The 14,614-nt window shown below is 42.4% G+C and overlaps 1 protein-coding gene and 1 long non-coding RNA gene across 11 annotated transcripts in view; one reads left to right on the top strand and one right to left on the bottom strand.

Moving 5' to 3' along the window:
* RACGAP1 (Rac GTPase activating protein 1) overlaps nucleotides 1-4,588 on the bottom strand; it is a 52,899-nt gene extending 48,311 nt beyond the window's left edge. For 5 of the 10 annotated variants that reach the window (XM_053294687.1, XM_053294695.1, XM_053294688.1 and 2 more), the window contains exon 1: nucleotides 4,434-4,588. The gene's annotated coding sequence lies outside the window, so the exon portion shown is untranslated. Of the gene's footprint in view, nucleotides 1-4,352 lie in introns of all 10 variants that reach the window. The other 5 variants (XM_053294689.1, XM_053294697.1, XM_053294690.1 and 2 more) reach the window with 2 other exon arrangements.
* A 5,672-nt stretch (nucleotides 4,589-10,260) lies between these two features.
* LOC128347372 (uncharacterized) lies at nucleotides 10,261-12,990 on the top strand. The gene is made up of 3 exons (XR_008317533.1): nucleotides 10,261-10,433; nucleotides 12,130-12,278; nucleotides 12,374-12,990. It is a non-coding gene; the product is annotated as an uncharacterized LOC128347372 (long non-coding RNA).
* Nucleotides 12,991-14,614: the final 1,624 nt, after the last annotated feature.

The raw sequence follows: 14,614 nt of genomic DNA, 5'->3' as shown, positions 1-14,614 counted from the left end.
CAGAGGCCATTTGAGCATGCACGGTGGCCATTTTGTTTTCAGCGGCCATTTTAAAAAAAAATTAAAAATGGCCACCGCACATGTTCAAATGGTCCCTACGAGGCCCTAGAGGCCAGTGGGGGGAGGGGGAACCTTTGCAGACCCACCACACATGGCCTTTAGGAAGCCCCCCCAAAGAGGCTACAGGTAATTTTATTTTTATATATATATATATATATATATATATATATATATATATATATATAATATAAGTCACTGTACACATATTTAGTTTGGCACTAAGTACAGAGAATCAGGGCTTGTGAATACTGAGCTGAAGCTTATGAGGTAGGATTGTATTCATTTGCTCTTACTTTGCTTCTTGTGATAAGTGAGTTAAATGTGATGTCTTCATAATATGGCTCTTCATGGTGAGTTTGTCTTTGAATCAGTGTGAAATCCTTAGTATTAAGGCCCACCGGGAGTTTCTTGCTCTCTTTCTCTCATTTTAACTGTCTTTTTGAAATACTAGAATATATTCCAAGTAGTGAAACAGTTTACTCTGCATATCCTTTAATTATTTTCAGAGTATCTGGGAAAAGTCAAATTCTCCATTTATTTTTAAAACTTATGTAATAGCAATGCTACAATGCATAGTAGAGAATCAGACAGGCACTTCTGTTTAGTTTTCCAAGTACACCTCCACATAGTATTTGGATATTTCATGAGCCCCAGCATACTGAAATTCGTAGTTTTCTAGCATTTTTTGGTCTGGCTATGTCCACTGCTAAATAGCTTTTGAAATATTAAAAGATTAAGGAGCTTGACTTGTATTTTTCAGCTGATATTATGGTAAAGTTATCTGAAAGATGGGTGTCAGATGTTTGGACAGGGAGCGCAATTTCAGTGCTTGCCCTAGGCGCTATTTTCCCTAGATACGCCTCTGCACACAGAGTCAAGCCCTTGCTTCCCCCACCCCCACCGGGCAAACACAAAGGTCAATGAATGGATAGAGGACTTGGGAGGATTAGGTGGATCTGAGCAATGAGGAGGAGTACAGATATAAATACACAGGATGGGGAGGGGAATAGAATCAAAAGTCTTGAAACTTTTTCCAAGTGTATCCCCGATTGCAGAAGGGAAACATCTATCACATCAGCAGGCCATGAGAGAGACCCCATTTGGGAATATTTTAATGAAGTTCCTGTATCTGTGTGTAAGAAAGGCCTTTGTGTGAAATGCAAACAGTGTAACAATAAAATGCAAGGCCCTGTTGCCCGAATGAAACAGCATTATGGAAAGTGTGTACCTACCTTCTAAAAATGAAACCCACATCTATCTCTAAATATGTATTAAGGTTATATTAGACAACAAGAATGTACTTCTATAGAAAATGATGATTAAATAGAATCTTCCTGACTAGTAATTAAAAAAATTAAAACTGAGTCCTCCTGTGAAGTTATTTAAATCAATTTGATTTAAATCAGATCAACCCTGCAGTACAGTAGAACATGGCCAACTGATTCAATCTGTCCTGATCCACATGTGCAAAAATGTTGCTAATAGGGATATTTTTGTATTTAATAGGGCCAATGGGAAGGCATTGGAATGGGCCCTTGAGAAGGCCCATCAATATCTGGGCACAATCAATGTACCCAAATATGGTGCTGGCTCAAAATTGGGAGTCTGCCTAAGAGTGGCTCTGTGGCTGCGCCAGGGCTTTGGAATATGCTCCCTGCTGAAATAAGAGGATCTCCTTCTCTGTTTGTTTTCAGGAAGACCCTCAAGATTTTCCGGTTCTTGCAAACTTTTAATTAGAATTTTAATTTGTTTTATATTGTTTTTATCATGTTTTATGTATTTTAACTTGTTTTTTTAATGTTGTAATTTATACACCACCTAGAGATTTACAGATAGGTGGTATAAAATATGATAAATAAATAATATAAATAAGAGCCCTGTAGACTGTAGGCACCTTACTTAAATCACTTTGTTCCATGTCCAAAATTCATTGCTTAAACATTTCATTGGGCCTCCCAGGGATATAAAAAGATCCAATGAAAAGCCACATAGATATAATTTGCCAGATGGACTCTTTCGAGGAACTCAGAATTAGGATAAGGGCCTAATTGAGCTCCATAAAGTAACTGTGCCAGCGGCTTAGCTGTAAATAACTTAATAGCCAGGAGAAAGCTTCCTCCATTTGCATGATGAAATCTTAGAATGGCTGCAGCACTTATTTGGGCCGAAGAGATGACATGATTGGCCTGAGCCTTTGTTCCCAAAGCCTGGAAAACCACACCAAAGTACTTAAAACAATTAACTTGCTCAATAGTGTGGCCATTTATACTCAAATATCTTTGGTCTGTTAGCAAAGACCATGACTTTCAATTTTTGGTAGCTGTACAGGGCCAGGGCCTTAAGAGCTCTCTTAAAACCAATCTGTGTTTGTGATAAAATTACGGCACCATCTGCATTATTGTTAAATATACTTTACTTCTCATCCTCCTAGAAAACTTTAATAACTGTTTGAAACAGTTGATCACCTGCTCTTGCTCGACTCCATGTTCTAGATTTTTATGACTGTCTTCTTCCTTTCTAAAAACTAATTTAATGTTTCTTTAGGAAGAAGCCCTTCTGGTTTCCCCTTTCTGTTGGGGTCCCTTGGGGATCTGTTCTCAGCCCTCTTATCTCCCTCTCACATAGTTCCTGGATGATCTCATCAAATCTCATGGCTTTCAGTTCCACCTATACCTTGATGATATCTGGTATTCCCCCCCCCTCCATCCAATCCCATGCCAGGAATTTCCCGCCTCCATCCAATCCCATGCCTGTCTTGATATTTCCATCTAGATGTTTCATAACTTTCTCAAACTCAGCATGCCCTAAGTCATGTTGCTTCTCTCTGCACACATACATAAAAACACAGTCCCTCTCCAACTGTAAATCTTAAAACTCAGGTCATTTGCACCTCGATCCATCTTCTCCTCTTTAGTGTTCCTTGGTCACAAAGAATCATTGACTTTCAGAGTTGAAAGGAACAACTCCTAGTTCAAGTACCCACTCAATGCAGGAAACTTAACCATCTCACTGTTATTGAGAAATCTTTTACCAAAATCATTCAATTATCCCATTTCTCAGATCAAATTATGGCCCTTCTTTAAATCCCTGCATTGTGCTGGATACAAGAGTAGACAGTAAATCAGACTCCTCATCCTTATTTTCAAAGCCCTCCATTCTCTCTCCCCCTTCATTTATATATGTATATTACTTGTACTGTATACCCTGCTCTTCCTCCAATGAGGTCAGGGAAGCATATGTAGGCCTCCCTTCACCATTTTATATCCACAACAACAGTGTGAGGTAAGTTAGGCCGAGAGTGAGCAACTGACCTAAAGTCATGGCCAAGTGAGAATATGAAGCCAGGTCTCCCCAGTTCCAGCCTGACACACTAACCATTACACCACATCTCCCAATATATCCCAACAGTGGTCATCACTCCTCTTCCACCATCACCCTTAGCCATTCACAACTCTTCTGCTCTCTTAAATGAATCCACTCTCCTTCCCTTTCTGCACCTTATACCTATTAACTTCCAGAACACCATCTCTCTCATTCCCTTCAAGTCAGTCCTCAAAATCCAGCAATCCCATAAAGCCTTTGAGAAAACCCCTTCGTCCTCATTCCTTATCAAAACTAAGCCTGTTTCACACAACTGAACCAAATGTCGTTTTCTTCCCACTGAGCTGACCCTTCTTTCTCTCCTCCCAGTCACCTCACCCAGTGCCAAGCTGCAGACTGCAATCTCCTGAGGGCAAAGAACACCTGTGCACATTCTGAAATGTAGGCACCAAACAAACGGATGACAATAAGGGCAAAAAGATTATATTATCTGAAACCCCATTACCCCATATGCAGCCGCGCACAGACACAGATATTAAGGGAGAGGACAGGGAAGGCGGAATTCCTAGCATTCCATCACCTGCCCCGTAGCCTTTCCATGCTGTCACCTCAGCTGGAATGGAGATGGGCGGGAGAGAAAGAGCAGCTGTATGAAATCCTTCGCCGAACAACTCCTTCAAAGCTAAGTTTCTAACGCTCCACAATACTTGTTCTCTGCCATGGTGAAGATTGCAGAACACAAGCGGTTTGTATGATACGCGACGGCACGAATGTAGGGGACGTAAACGGGGCCGAAATGTAAGAGAGAGAAGCCCCATCTTCCCACCCCACAAGGAGGATTCATTATTAGGGGGACACTTTCTCCAGCTTCATAACCCTTAGTTCACGACCAGGGAGCATTTAGTGGTTGCTTCCTACAAACCCATTTCTCAGGTATGTGCCCCACCCAATTTCCCCCCCCAAAGGCTCACCTTGAGGGGAGCGTTCCCTCCCCGCCTCTACAAACCGCTTCTCACGGATATCCCCCCGCGCGCGCAGCCACCACCGCTTACCGAAGGCCGCGTGGGAGCAAAGAGCTCTGCTGCTACGTCCCCGAACCGTCTCGCGCGGCAGCACAACGGCTTCCCTCACCCACTCAGGCCCGCCTTCCAGTTTGAATCGCCACTTCCCGTTACCTCTTCTAATTCTGATTGGCTGTACGGTTGAGCATACGGTAGAGCCAAGCGTTACGACACCACCAGCTCCTTACGACACACACAGACACACACCCTTGCTCAATTCACTTCGGAGAGAGACGCTTCGGCCGCCTTCTTTTTTTAGGGCAAGGTTGCCCTTACTTCAGCAGACGCCCTAACCTTCTGTTCTTGAAGACGGAGGAGTCCTCCTTTAGGGAGTCATCTTACCTGAAGACAAGTTTGATCCTACTTTGTTCCCATTCAATTCGTACAGGATGAAGAAAGCAGAAGAAAGCAAAAGTGAATAACAAATGATTTATTTTTACACGGAAGTTTATTTCTGCATTTCCCTCCCTTTTCAAGAGAGCTGGAGTGGTGTAGTGGTTAGAGTGCTGTTGGACTAGAACCGGGGAGACCCGAGTTCAAATCCCCATTCAGCCATGAGACTTGCTGGGTGACTCTGGGCCAGTCACTTCGCCCTCAGCCTAACCTACTTCACAGGGTTGTTGTGAGGAGAAACTCAAGTATGTAGTACACCGCTCTGGGCTCCTTGGAGGAAGAGCGGGATATAAATGTAAATAATAATAAATGTTCTTATGTATGATTATTTGGGTTATTTTATATTGTATTTAAAATATGTATTATCTTTTTAGCCACTGGCTGCCAAAGGCAGCTAACAACATCTCGAGACAATTAAAAACAAGCTTAAAGAAAAATGACACAATAGAATTACAACCAGGAAGTCAATAAAAAATTCAAGCAGCATTTCGGTGTATTTATTTGATTCCAGCAGGCACTTTATCAAATGTCTGAAACATATGTCCTTAAAACATGCAAAAAACAAAGTTGCCACCTTGGGAATGAGGTATTACTGCTGTATTTTTAAAAGCTATGTTATAGACAAATAATGATAGTTAAGAAACATTTAGAATTTCTGCATGTCAACCAGCTATTGAAGCAATTATAATATAGATGTCACAGCAACACAGATCCCATTCAGTATTAAGCCATATGCCAAGCTTGCCATCCGTTGCAAACGTATGAGTCAAGAAAATTTGGGATTTTTTTTTCTCCATCCTGGTAACCACCACCCCTCCTTTCTTTTTTAACAGTCTCACCCAGAGCTCAGCATTCCTTCTAAGGCATGTGCGCACGTTCACACATTTTTTTGTTGTCCACTCAGTTAATTTTAGATCCCACTCAGGTTGAATCAGGAAGGCCCCACTCTGAATGCATGTGTGCACACACTGCCTTGATATTGCTGCCCGGAACAAATCTAATTCCGCACACAGATGAAAAAAAATTAGAGAACACTGCCAGAGATGCTGCTGCTGCTATTTGGACTTTTCTTTCTGGGTATATTTGTCATGGTTTTTTGTTTTTAAAATCAATTATCTTTGTGTAGGACAGTGGGGAGAGGTGAGCACTTGAACTGGAGCTCCTTGCAGTCAGGCTCCAGTGTCTTAACTTCTTATACCACCAGCCCTCTGAATCTGCAAATCTCTTTTGATGTTATTTTTCTAACTAACTGTCATGGCTTCCCTTAGAGCAGGGGTTCTCAAACTTGAGTCCCCAGATATTGTTGGACTACAATTCCCATTGTCCTCAGTCACAAGTAACAAGGCCACTATGGCTGTTTATAGTCCAACAACATTTTGCAAACTAAAGTTTGAGAACCTCTGCCTTAAAGAATCCAGGCAATCCTTGCCACATTTTATAGACTCTTCCTTCTTGAGTTTCTACATTCTCCCCTCAACTTCCTCCTCCTCTAACTCAACTTTGCTTATACAGTAGTTCAGCCTTCTAATGGGTTGACCTAGAAAGTTATCCAGATTTGTGATCAAGACTGAAGTAAATTCACTCCTCCAAAAAGTTTTTTTTAATGCTTTAAAATAAAAAAAAAATGCTTTAAAATTAAAATGCTTTCAATTTTCACTTGTGCTCTAAAAAGTGTGGATGAAGAGTTGTGGGGTTGGGGGTGGGGGGAGGCACTGTGGACCCAGGCCCCAGATCTTTTAAGTATCTAGCAATGCCTCTGGCATGGAATTTGCAAGATAAGGTGCCCATCTTGACCTCTGTGCCTTACAAGCTGTAAAGAGTTAGTACAGTTTTGTATATTATGCTGCTTTAGAAAGGAGGCTCCATGCACCCACACCTTTGCACATGAACCTCACCCTTACTCACAAGTATACCACATTTCTTTGCTCCTGAGAAAATCCTGCATCCTTGGTTGTGCATAGTAAACCTCATCCTTACTCATGAGCAGGTCTTCCATTTCTTCTCAGCAGTAGACTATCCACTCTTATGCATGAGTAGAACTTGCATCTTTACTTACTAGTAGATTCCATATCCTTCCTTACTAGTAAGAATCCTTACTTACTAACAGATCCCCCTTATTCACGAGGCACTTTGAGGGTCTGTTCATGAGGGAGGATTATTGTCTACTTGTGAGTAGGGATACACACCAATAAAGTCCCACGGTAACCTACTAGTAGACTGCATGCTTCATAAGAAGTAAACCTTGCATCCTTTCTTGAGAGTAGATCTATTCACAAGAATGAGGTCTACTCATAAGGCTAAGGTACTACTCATGAGCAAGGATGCACTGTCTACTTGCCAGTCTCGCAAGTAAGTTTGAGGGCCAACTTCTGAGTCAGGCTGATGGTCTGCTCACAAGTAAATATGTAATGTCTACCTGCAAATAAGGTTGAGTGGCTACCCCTGATTAAGTTCAAGTGTATTCATGAATAAGGTTGAGAGCATACTGGCAAGTAAGAATTGAAGGTCTGCTCACAAATAAAGTTAAGGGTATATTCGCAAGCAAGGTTTTTATGAGTAAAGGCATCAGATCTACTCTCAAGTGTGTGTTCTACTCATATGTAAAGGTTCCAAGCCCAGCTATCATACATAGCATGTAGATAAATAATTCAGCATATACCTGATTTAAAAAAAAACATTTAAATTGACTTTTTAAAAGTATAAGATACATTCTTGAATGGCAAAAAAATGTAGCCAACTTGTGAACCCCCTCTTTTTAGGAACTGACATTTAAACTGCTGTATCTCAGCTATTTTTGGAAGGGTGGTGCTATAATAGGGTGGATGGGCTCAAAGAACATGTCGCACCCTGCGTCCAAGAGCACAGAGCATCTGGGAGGAGCTCCTGAGCTCCCCCCTCCCCCTCCAGGGTTCCCACTGCTGCTGCTACCTGCTGCCATCAACTTCCTTCCTTGGCTGCTTGCCTAGCTCACAGACCCATCCTCCTTCCATTAGCAGGGCTACTTCTATCCTGGCCAATGGAAGGAGGGTGTGCTCCTGTGTTTCCGATGGACTGATAGAAGGAGAGCAGGTCTGGGAGCAGGGGAACAGGAAGCAGCAGTGACATCAAGGATCGCAATGGGGGGCAGGCACCACCATGAATGGGAAGGCGGCCCATGATCACTGTGTGAACACGGGCCCACTCTCCCCTCGCTACACTGGTTTTGATTTTATGACCAATAGAATGTCTAGGGCTTATAATGGTAGAATGAATAAATATTGTGCCAGTATAATATATAAGAATCAGTCAAGGCTCTAACCCAACTATGTCAGCAAATTTGGAGAATGACACAGTGGCCAACAGATTGGAAGAGGTCAGTCTACATACCCATATCAAAGAAAGGAGACTTAACAGATTGCATAAACCATTGCACAATATCCTTAATTTCACATGCTAGCAAAATAATGCTCAGGATCATCCAACGCAGATTAGAGCCCTACGTGGAAAGGGAAATGCCGGATGTTCAAGCTGGTTTCAGAAAAGGCCGAGGAACAAGAGACATCATTGCTGATCCATGCTGGATAATTGAAAAAGCCAAAGAATACCAAAAATACATATCTTGCTTTAAAAAATAAAAGGCAGACAGTCCAACTAATGCAGGGGAGACGATGAAGAGTGACAGCTGAGCTGATGTTTTATTTACTGGTATGTCTGTCATTTTGGATGTGAAGGTGGGCTAATCTTATTGCCTCTGTGCTGCATGATGGGTGGGACCAGAGATCCTGACCCTGCTCAGCATCTTCTTTTAGTGTCTGCTGGATGAGACAGTGTGTGTTGTTGTTCTCTCTCTCTCTCTCCCTCCATACGTGTATGTGTACCCATTTGTCACCTTACCTTTTTGTTTGCTCAAGTGCAATACTGTTCAGGGGTTGATGAGAGCCTTCTTGATGACACCACTGGGAGCCAGCTAACTTTCCAAATCAGCCTCACTGGTCTAAAAATATTGCATATGTCTTCACTCATTTTCCTGGCCCCTGATTGCAGCAATGCAGAAGCCCAGTTCACACATTATGCTGTATGGGTGTAAACCTGGATGCAGGCCCTTCATATGCACAGTACAGATAGGAAGTGTACTTCTGCACCTGCATTTAGCATAACATGTGAATGACCGTACCTGTATACTGTATGCTCATTATATCAGGGTTGAACATAATGTGTGAATGGGCCGAAAGATAGAGGCTGAAGAGAGTCACGAGGCATGCTGTCTCCACTTTATGGCTAATCTGGAAGTGGTAAAGCATAAAAGCCTAGGAGAAAAGGGGAGCAGAGATGGCACCATAGTGTTACTACCCCAACATGCCTGAAGAACCTGGGCAACCCAGGGGCTATGCTGCAAATCTATGGCTGCACCCTTTTCTTTCTCTACATACGCCTTCATCCCAGAGGCGCTCTTGCCCCTGGACTTCAGGACTGAAGTCCAGGGACTCCACACCTCCTGGGGCCCCCCAAATCCTCCTTAGTCTGTCCTGGGTGGTGTGGTTTGTGCCCTCAAGAACCTGTATGTTAAAAAATGATGATTAACTTGCAGTGAGGGGCCTCCAAATGCCTTTAGGCCCAGGATCCAAAATTACCTGGATGCACCTCTGGTTCCACCCCTCCCCCTCTTTAGCACCACCTACGATGTAAGAGGCTTGCCAACCCTGAAGTTAGTAATAATGTATCAATAAACACAAAGGGGCAAACTTTAAACACATCATCCTGGGCTTTGTGGGTAAGTAGACGGTCTTAGCTTAAGGCACAGGGAGGGCAGGAGCTGCAAGGAATCTAAACAAAACCAACTTCTGTTTTTCCATTATTTCAATAATGCATGTTGCGCTTTCAGTTCTTCCTTCCTTCCCCGTGTCCTTCTTGAAGTGAGATGAGCGGATGTAAGCACGGTAGAGATGGACCTAAACATTGTTGTGCCTAAGGCAGAAAGCCAAATGGTACTTGCCCCTCCCCCACCGCCAACCCAATGGTTACAATGTGATAATAAACTAAATAATAGATCATTTGCTTCTCTTTCGTGGCATCACAAGATCTGCTGCCTGAGGCCAGCTGCCTCCCACTACCTAGTGGTAGGAGCCAGCCAGCCTTGAAAGCACTCCTGCAAAAGCCTCATTAAAATATAAGAACATGATATTCTCTCTCTCTCTCTCTCTCTCTCTCTCTCTCTCTCTGTGGAAATTTAGTTCTTAATGAGTCTCACCTAAGGTGGTCATCATCACTGATATACTTTGTTGTCGATGAGTAACTGACTGACTGACCAATCTATACTGCTGTGGAAAAAATGCAAATGCTGTGCTGCAATAGGCTACGCCCTCCTATTCCTTGGCTTCAGCTGGCGGCCCAGAGACTATGTATGAATTGAAGCCTTCCTAATTATTACTTGGGCAGAACAATGACAACTGCATGTTTAACAAATAGCACAGCAAAACTGATTAGTGAGTCCAGGTTGAAAAGGATTAGATTAGACAGACAGGCAGACATTTAGATTAGAACAGAGTAGATTAGCTGCATGTTACAGATGGGAGCAGTCACTGTGCCAGGGGGAGATCTGGATTAAGCCACTTGCAAAAGGTCAGTCAGTCTGTCTGTTAGGAACATAGGAAGCTGCCATATACTGAGTCAGACCACTGGTCTATCTAGTTCAGTATTGTCTTCATAGACTGGCAGCGGCTTCTCCAAGGTTGCAGGAAGGAATCTCTCTCCATCCCTGAGTTACAGTACTGCCTGCATATACTTTATAACCCTGTGGGTCTCCAAATCCTTGTGTGTAAATCTTTGTAGATATATGTAAATCTTTGTAGATATACAAACAACCACTTTGTATATAATTGTGCTTTGGCAATGTACTGTATGCTTTGGTAGTTTGTTGGTTCAATTAAAAAAATCTTGTCCTAAAATCTTGTCCTATCTTGGAGAAGCCAGGGAGGGAACTTGAAACCTTCTGCTCTTCCCAGAGCGGCTCCACCCCCTGAGGGGAATATCTTGCAGTGCTCACACATCAAGTCTCCCAGTCAGATGCAGCCAGGGGAGACCCTGCTTAGCTATGGGGACAAGTCATGCTTGCTACCACAAGACCAGCTCTCTTCTACTCTCCTCTCCTGTTAGTCCATAACCTAATGCATAGGTACAATGTGCATAGATATTTTGATAATGTATATGGCTCCTGTTTTATAGCTGCTTCCCTTGTAAACACGAAGTCTTACGTTGGTTTAACTATGACTTTATTCAGAAGAAACAACATTTTCTCCTTCTCCTTTCCCTCCCTTTTCTTTCTGACTCCACCCCCAACACTCTCTACGGGATCCCCCCACCACCACAAACTTCTAAAATAACAAAACATAAAAGATTACTAGATAGGATACAACAGCTCCTTTCCCTGCAGTATTGGCGCTTCTCACAAATAGTTTAAAACGGAAATAAAAATGCAAATCTGTGCTTTCCTCCCTTCTTAGTTCGTAGGGAAAACAGCTTGATTAGTTTATGGGCTCAGTTTATGGATGTATTCTGTGTCTTTGGTTTAAAAAGAACTTTATTGGGAGAAAACTAATTAGGAGGGACACAATAAGTCAACAACTGCGGCAGAGAAACGTGGAACTCAGGGGCTTCTGCTTTTAGGGCGGGAGAGACAGAGAGAGGGAACAGGGAAGGAACAGCTGGATAATCTGATACATTATTTTCTATCTCTAGATACTATTATTTTAGCCACTCAATACAAATACTCCCCAGGAGCCCTTTAGCACACGAACAAGTCCATTTATTAAAGAGTCTCATCTCAGAAGAATGATTCCTCATGAGATTTTCTTTCCCACTTGCCCCTCCCTGCATGCCCACACAGATTGATTTGACTAACAGCTGAACAACACATACACACCCTTTCCCCTTCCCCTCTAAAGTCACAGTTCTGATGAGCTTTCTTCTTCTTCTTTATGTGGTAGCAGTTCCAGTCAGAGGAATTTAACAACGAGCAAAACATTAAAATGAGCATACACAAACAAATATCCAGAGAAGGCTCGCATAACCGTAAAATAAGAATGTGTTTTAATCTATTAAATCTGAAGCACAACTGTGAAGAATAGACATTAGAAATTATAAAGTGGAACTAAGTGCTTGAAAAGACTAAGTAGGAAAGGGAGTTCATAAACTATAGGTAGTTGCTCTTATCTCCATCAACATCCAACTGGTTACACGAATGCCCGAGTCTGCTATAGGTCACAGAGTGTTCTTTCTTTCTTTCTTTCTTTCTTTCTTTCTTTCCAATAATTTCCAGCTGAGCGATTCCACAGCAGCTTTGGGGCGAGGGAAGGGGAACTAGAACTATCCATAGAGAACATGAGAAAAGCAGCGACTTTGCTGAAGCTCCTCTCACGCAAGCAGACTGGTGCTGTATCAAATATTCCTCTTGCATACCCCTACCAGGTTGGTTCCCCTAAATCCTAAAGCTTTTATTTGTCTCTGAAGAATTCCACCTGCTTCTGCCTAACTAATCGGTTTTCTCATCTCTTGAAAAACAGAATGGTCTTTTGCCAATAGTTGATCACAATCTGAACGGCAGATTCAGAAGATGGAGAAGGATCAGCAACAAGCAACGATCCCCAGCAGCAACTGGAAAGGTTTAAAATAATTTCAATCAAAGCAACTTTTTCAAAGAAAGAGAAAAGAAAGAAAAAGAAGAAAAAGAACATAACTAGTCCCAAGGGCTCCATGGACTTTTTCCTCATTAAAGCAAATCAGTCCTAAATCACAAGCACAGTTTGTCTTCACAATATCGTTAAGTCTACAGTTTTGTCATACCAGAAGGTCATCAATATAACAGGGTTTTCTGTATCTTCTTACTCTCTGGAAAAGTTACTTGTCATGGCTGTGACACCTTAAAGACTAACAATTTCATTGTAGCATATGCTCCCATGGGTTAGAAGCCACTTCATCAGATTCATGAAGGGTTATCCACAGTTGCCAAATAGTTGGCCATACTGGGCTTGATGGGATATGTAGAGGTCTTCCCTTATGTTTAAAAACCAGATTCTTTCTCCACTTGTGTTTGTCCTGACCCAATAGTGCAGTGAGACATTGTTTGCACATGAGGGGGGAATAGCCATGTATATTAGAAGTGCACTGCTGTGCAGGTAAGATGGAGAACACAGACCTCAAAGAATTAAACAATTATTTTTTTACAGAAGCAAAGGTTCACAAAATTCTTTATTATTATTTATAGTAAATATGTATATACTGCTTTTCAATTTAAAGTTCAAAGTGGTTTACATAGGGAATGAAATAAGATGATTCCCAGTCCCCAAAGGGCTCACAGTTTAAAAAGAAACACAAGGTAACCACCAGCAATGGCCATAGGGAAGGAAGCTCTGTGGGGCTGAATAGGGACAGTTTCTCCCACCCTGCCACATGTAAGAAAGTTAGTTCCCACTTTAAAAGTTGTATTGCCTCTTTGCTCAGCTAGCAGGGGTACATGGCTGGAGGGCAAATGGTTGGGCAGGGGTCCCCAATCTGTGGTCCTCCAGATGTTGCTGTACTACAACTTTCATTATCTCCATCTAGAAACATCTGGAGGATGACTGGTTGGGAACCCCTGTGATAGGGCGTTGCTATGGGGGAAGAGGGTAGGTCACATGGTTGGAGTTTTCTCTTTCTTTTCTTTCTGGGATGAGCACTTCTGCTTGGGTAGTACAAAGGAGGAATACTCAGCCTCTGAGTTCCAACAAAAGGCTTTTTAAAAGGAGGGTGACAGGGATGAGATAGAGAGAAACAGAGATAAGGTGTGTCACCCATGTCAGTGAGACCACATGAGAGTTGAATTCCAGCCTTGTAGGTGGGTCCCATTATATGAATATCCTAATTGACTGATTGATTGATTGATTAAGTGCCATCAAGTCGGTGTCGACTCTTAGCGACCACATAGATAGATTCTCTCCAGGATGATGTGTCTTCAACTTGGCCTTTAAGGTCTCTCAGTGGTGCATTCTTTGCTGTCATCATCGAGTCCATCCACCTTGCTGCTGGTCATCCTCGGACCTCTTCTCTCTCCTTCAACTTTTCCCAACATTATTGACTTCTCAAGGGAGCAGTTTTTGCATAATGTGTTCAAAGTATGATAGTGTGAGCCGGGTCATTTGTGCCTCGAGTGAAAACTCTGGATTGATCTGTTCTATGATCCATTTGTTTGTTTTCCTGGCAGTCCATGGTATCCTCAAAAGTCTTCTCCAGCACCAAAGTTCAAAAGCGTCAATGCTTTTTCTATCTTGTTTCTTCAAAGTCCAGCTTTCGCATCCATAGAATGTCACGGGGAAAACCATTGTCCAAACAATTCTAATCTTTGTAGCTGTAGACACATCACAGCATCTAAACATCTTTTCCAAGGCCTTCATTGCGACCCTACCAAGTGCTAGTCTGCAGCATATTTCTTGACTTCTGGATCCTTTACTGTTGACGGTCGATCCTAAAAGGCAGAAGCTATCCACACCACTTCAGTGTCTTCATTGTCAATTCTGAGGCTGGTTGCTGTACCCGTTGTCATTAGTTTAGTCTTCTTTACATTTAATTGTAGTCCAAGTTTTTCACTGTGCTCCTTGACTTTCATTACTAGAGCTTGCAGATCATCCACATTCTCAACTATCAGAGTGGTGTCATGAGCGTAGCGCAGGTTATTGATGTTTCTTCCTCCAACTTTAAAACCACACTCTTCTTCTTCTAATCCAGCTTCTCTCAGTATATGTTCAGCATGTAAATTGACCACAATTACT

This window comes from Hemicordylus capensis, chromosome 2 (assembly GCF_027244095.1).
Source record: "Hemicordylus capensis ecotype Gifberg chromosome 2, rHemCap1.1.pri, whole genome shotgun sequence".
NCBI classification, from domain to species: domain Eukaryota; kingdom Metazoa; phylum Chordata; class Lepidosauria; order Squamata; family Cordylidae; genus Hemicordylus; species Hemicordylus capensis.
This window is presented reverse-complemented; position numbering and strand designations above follow the sequence as displayed.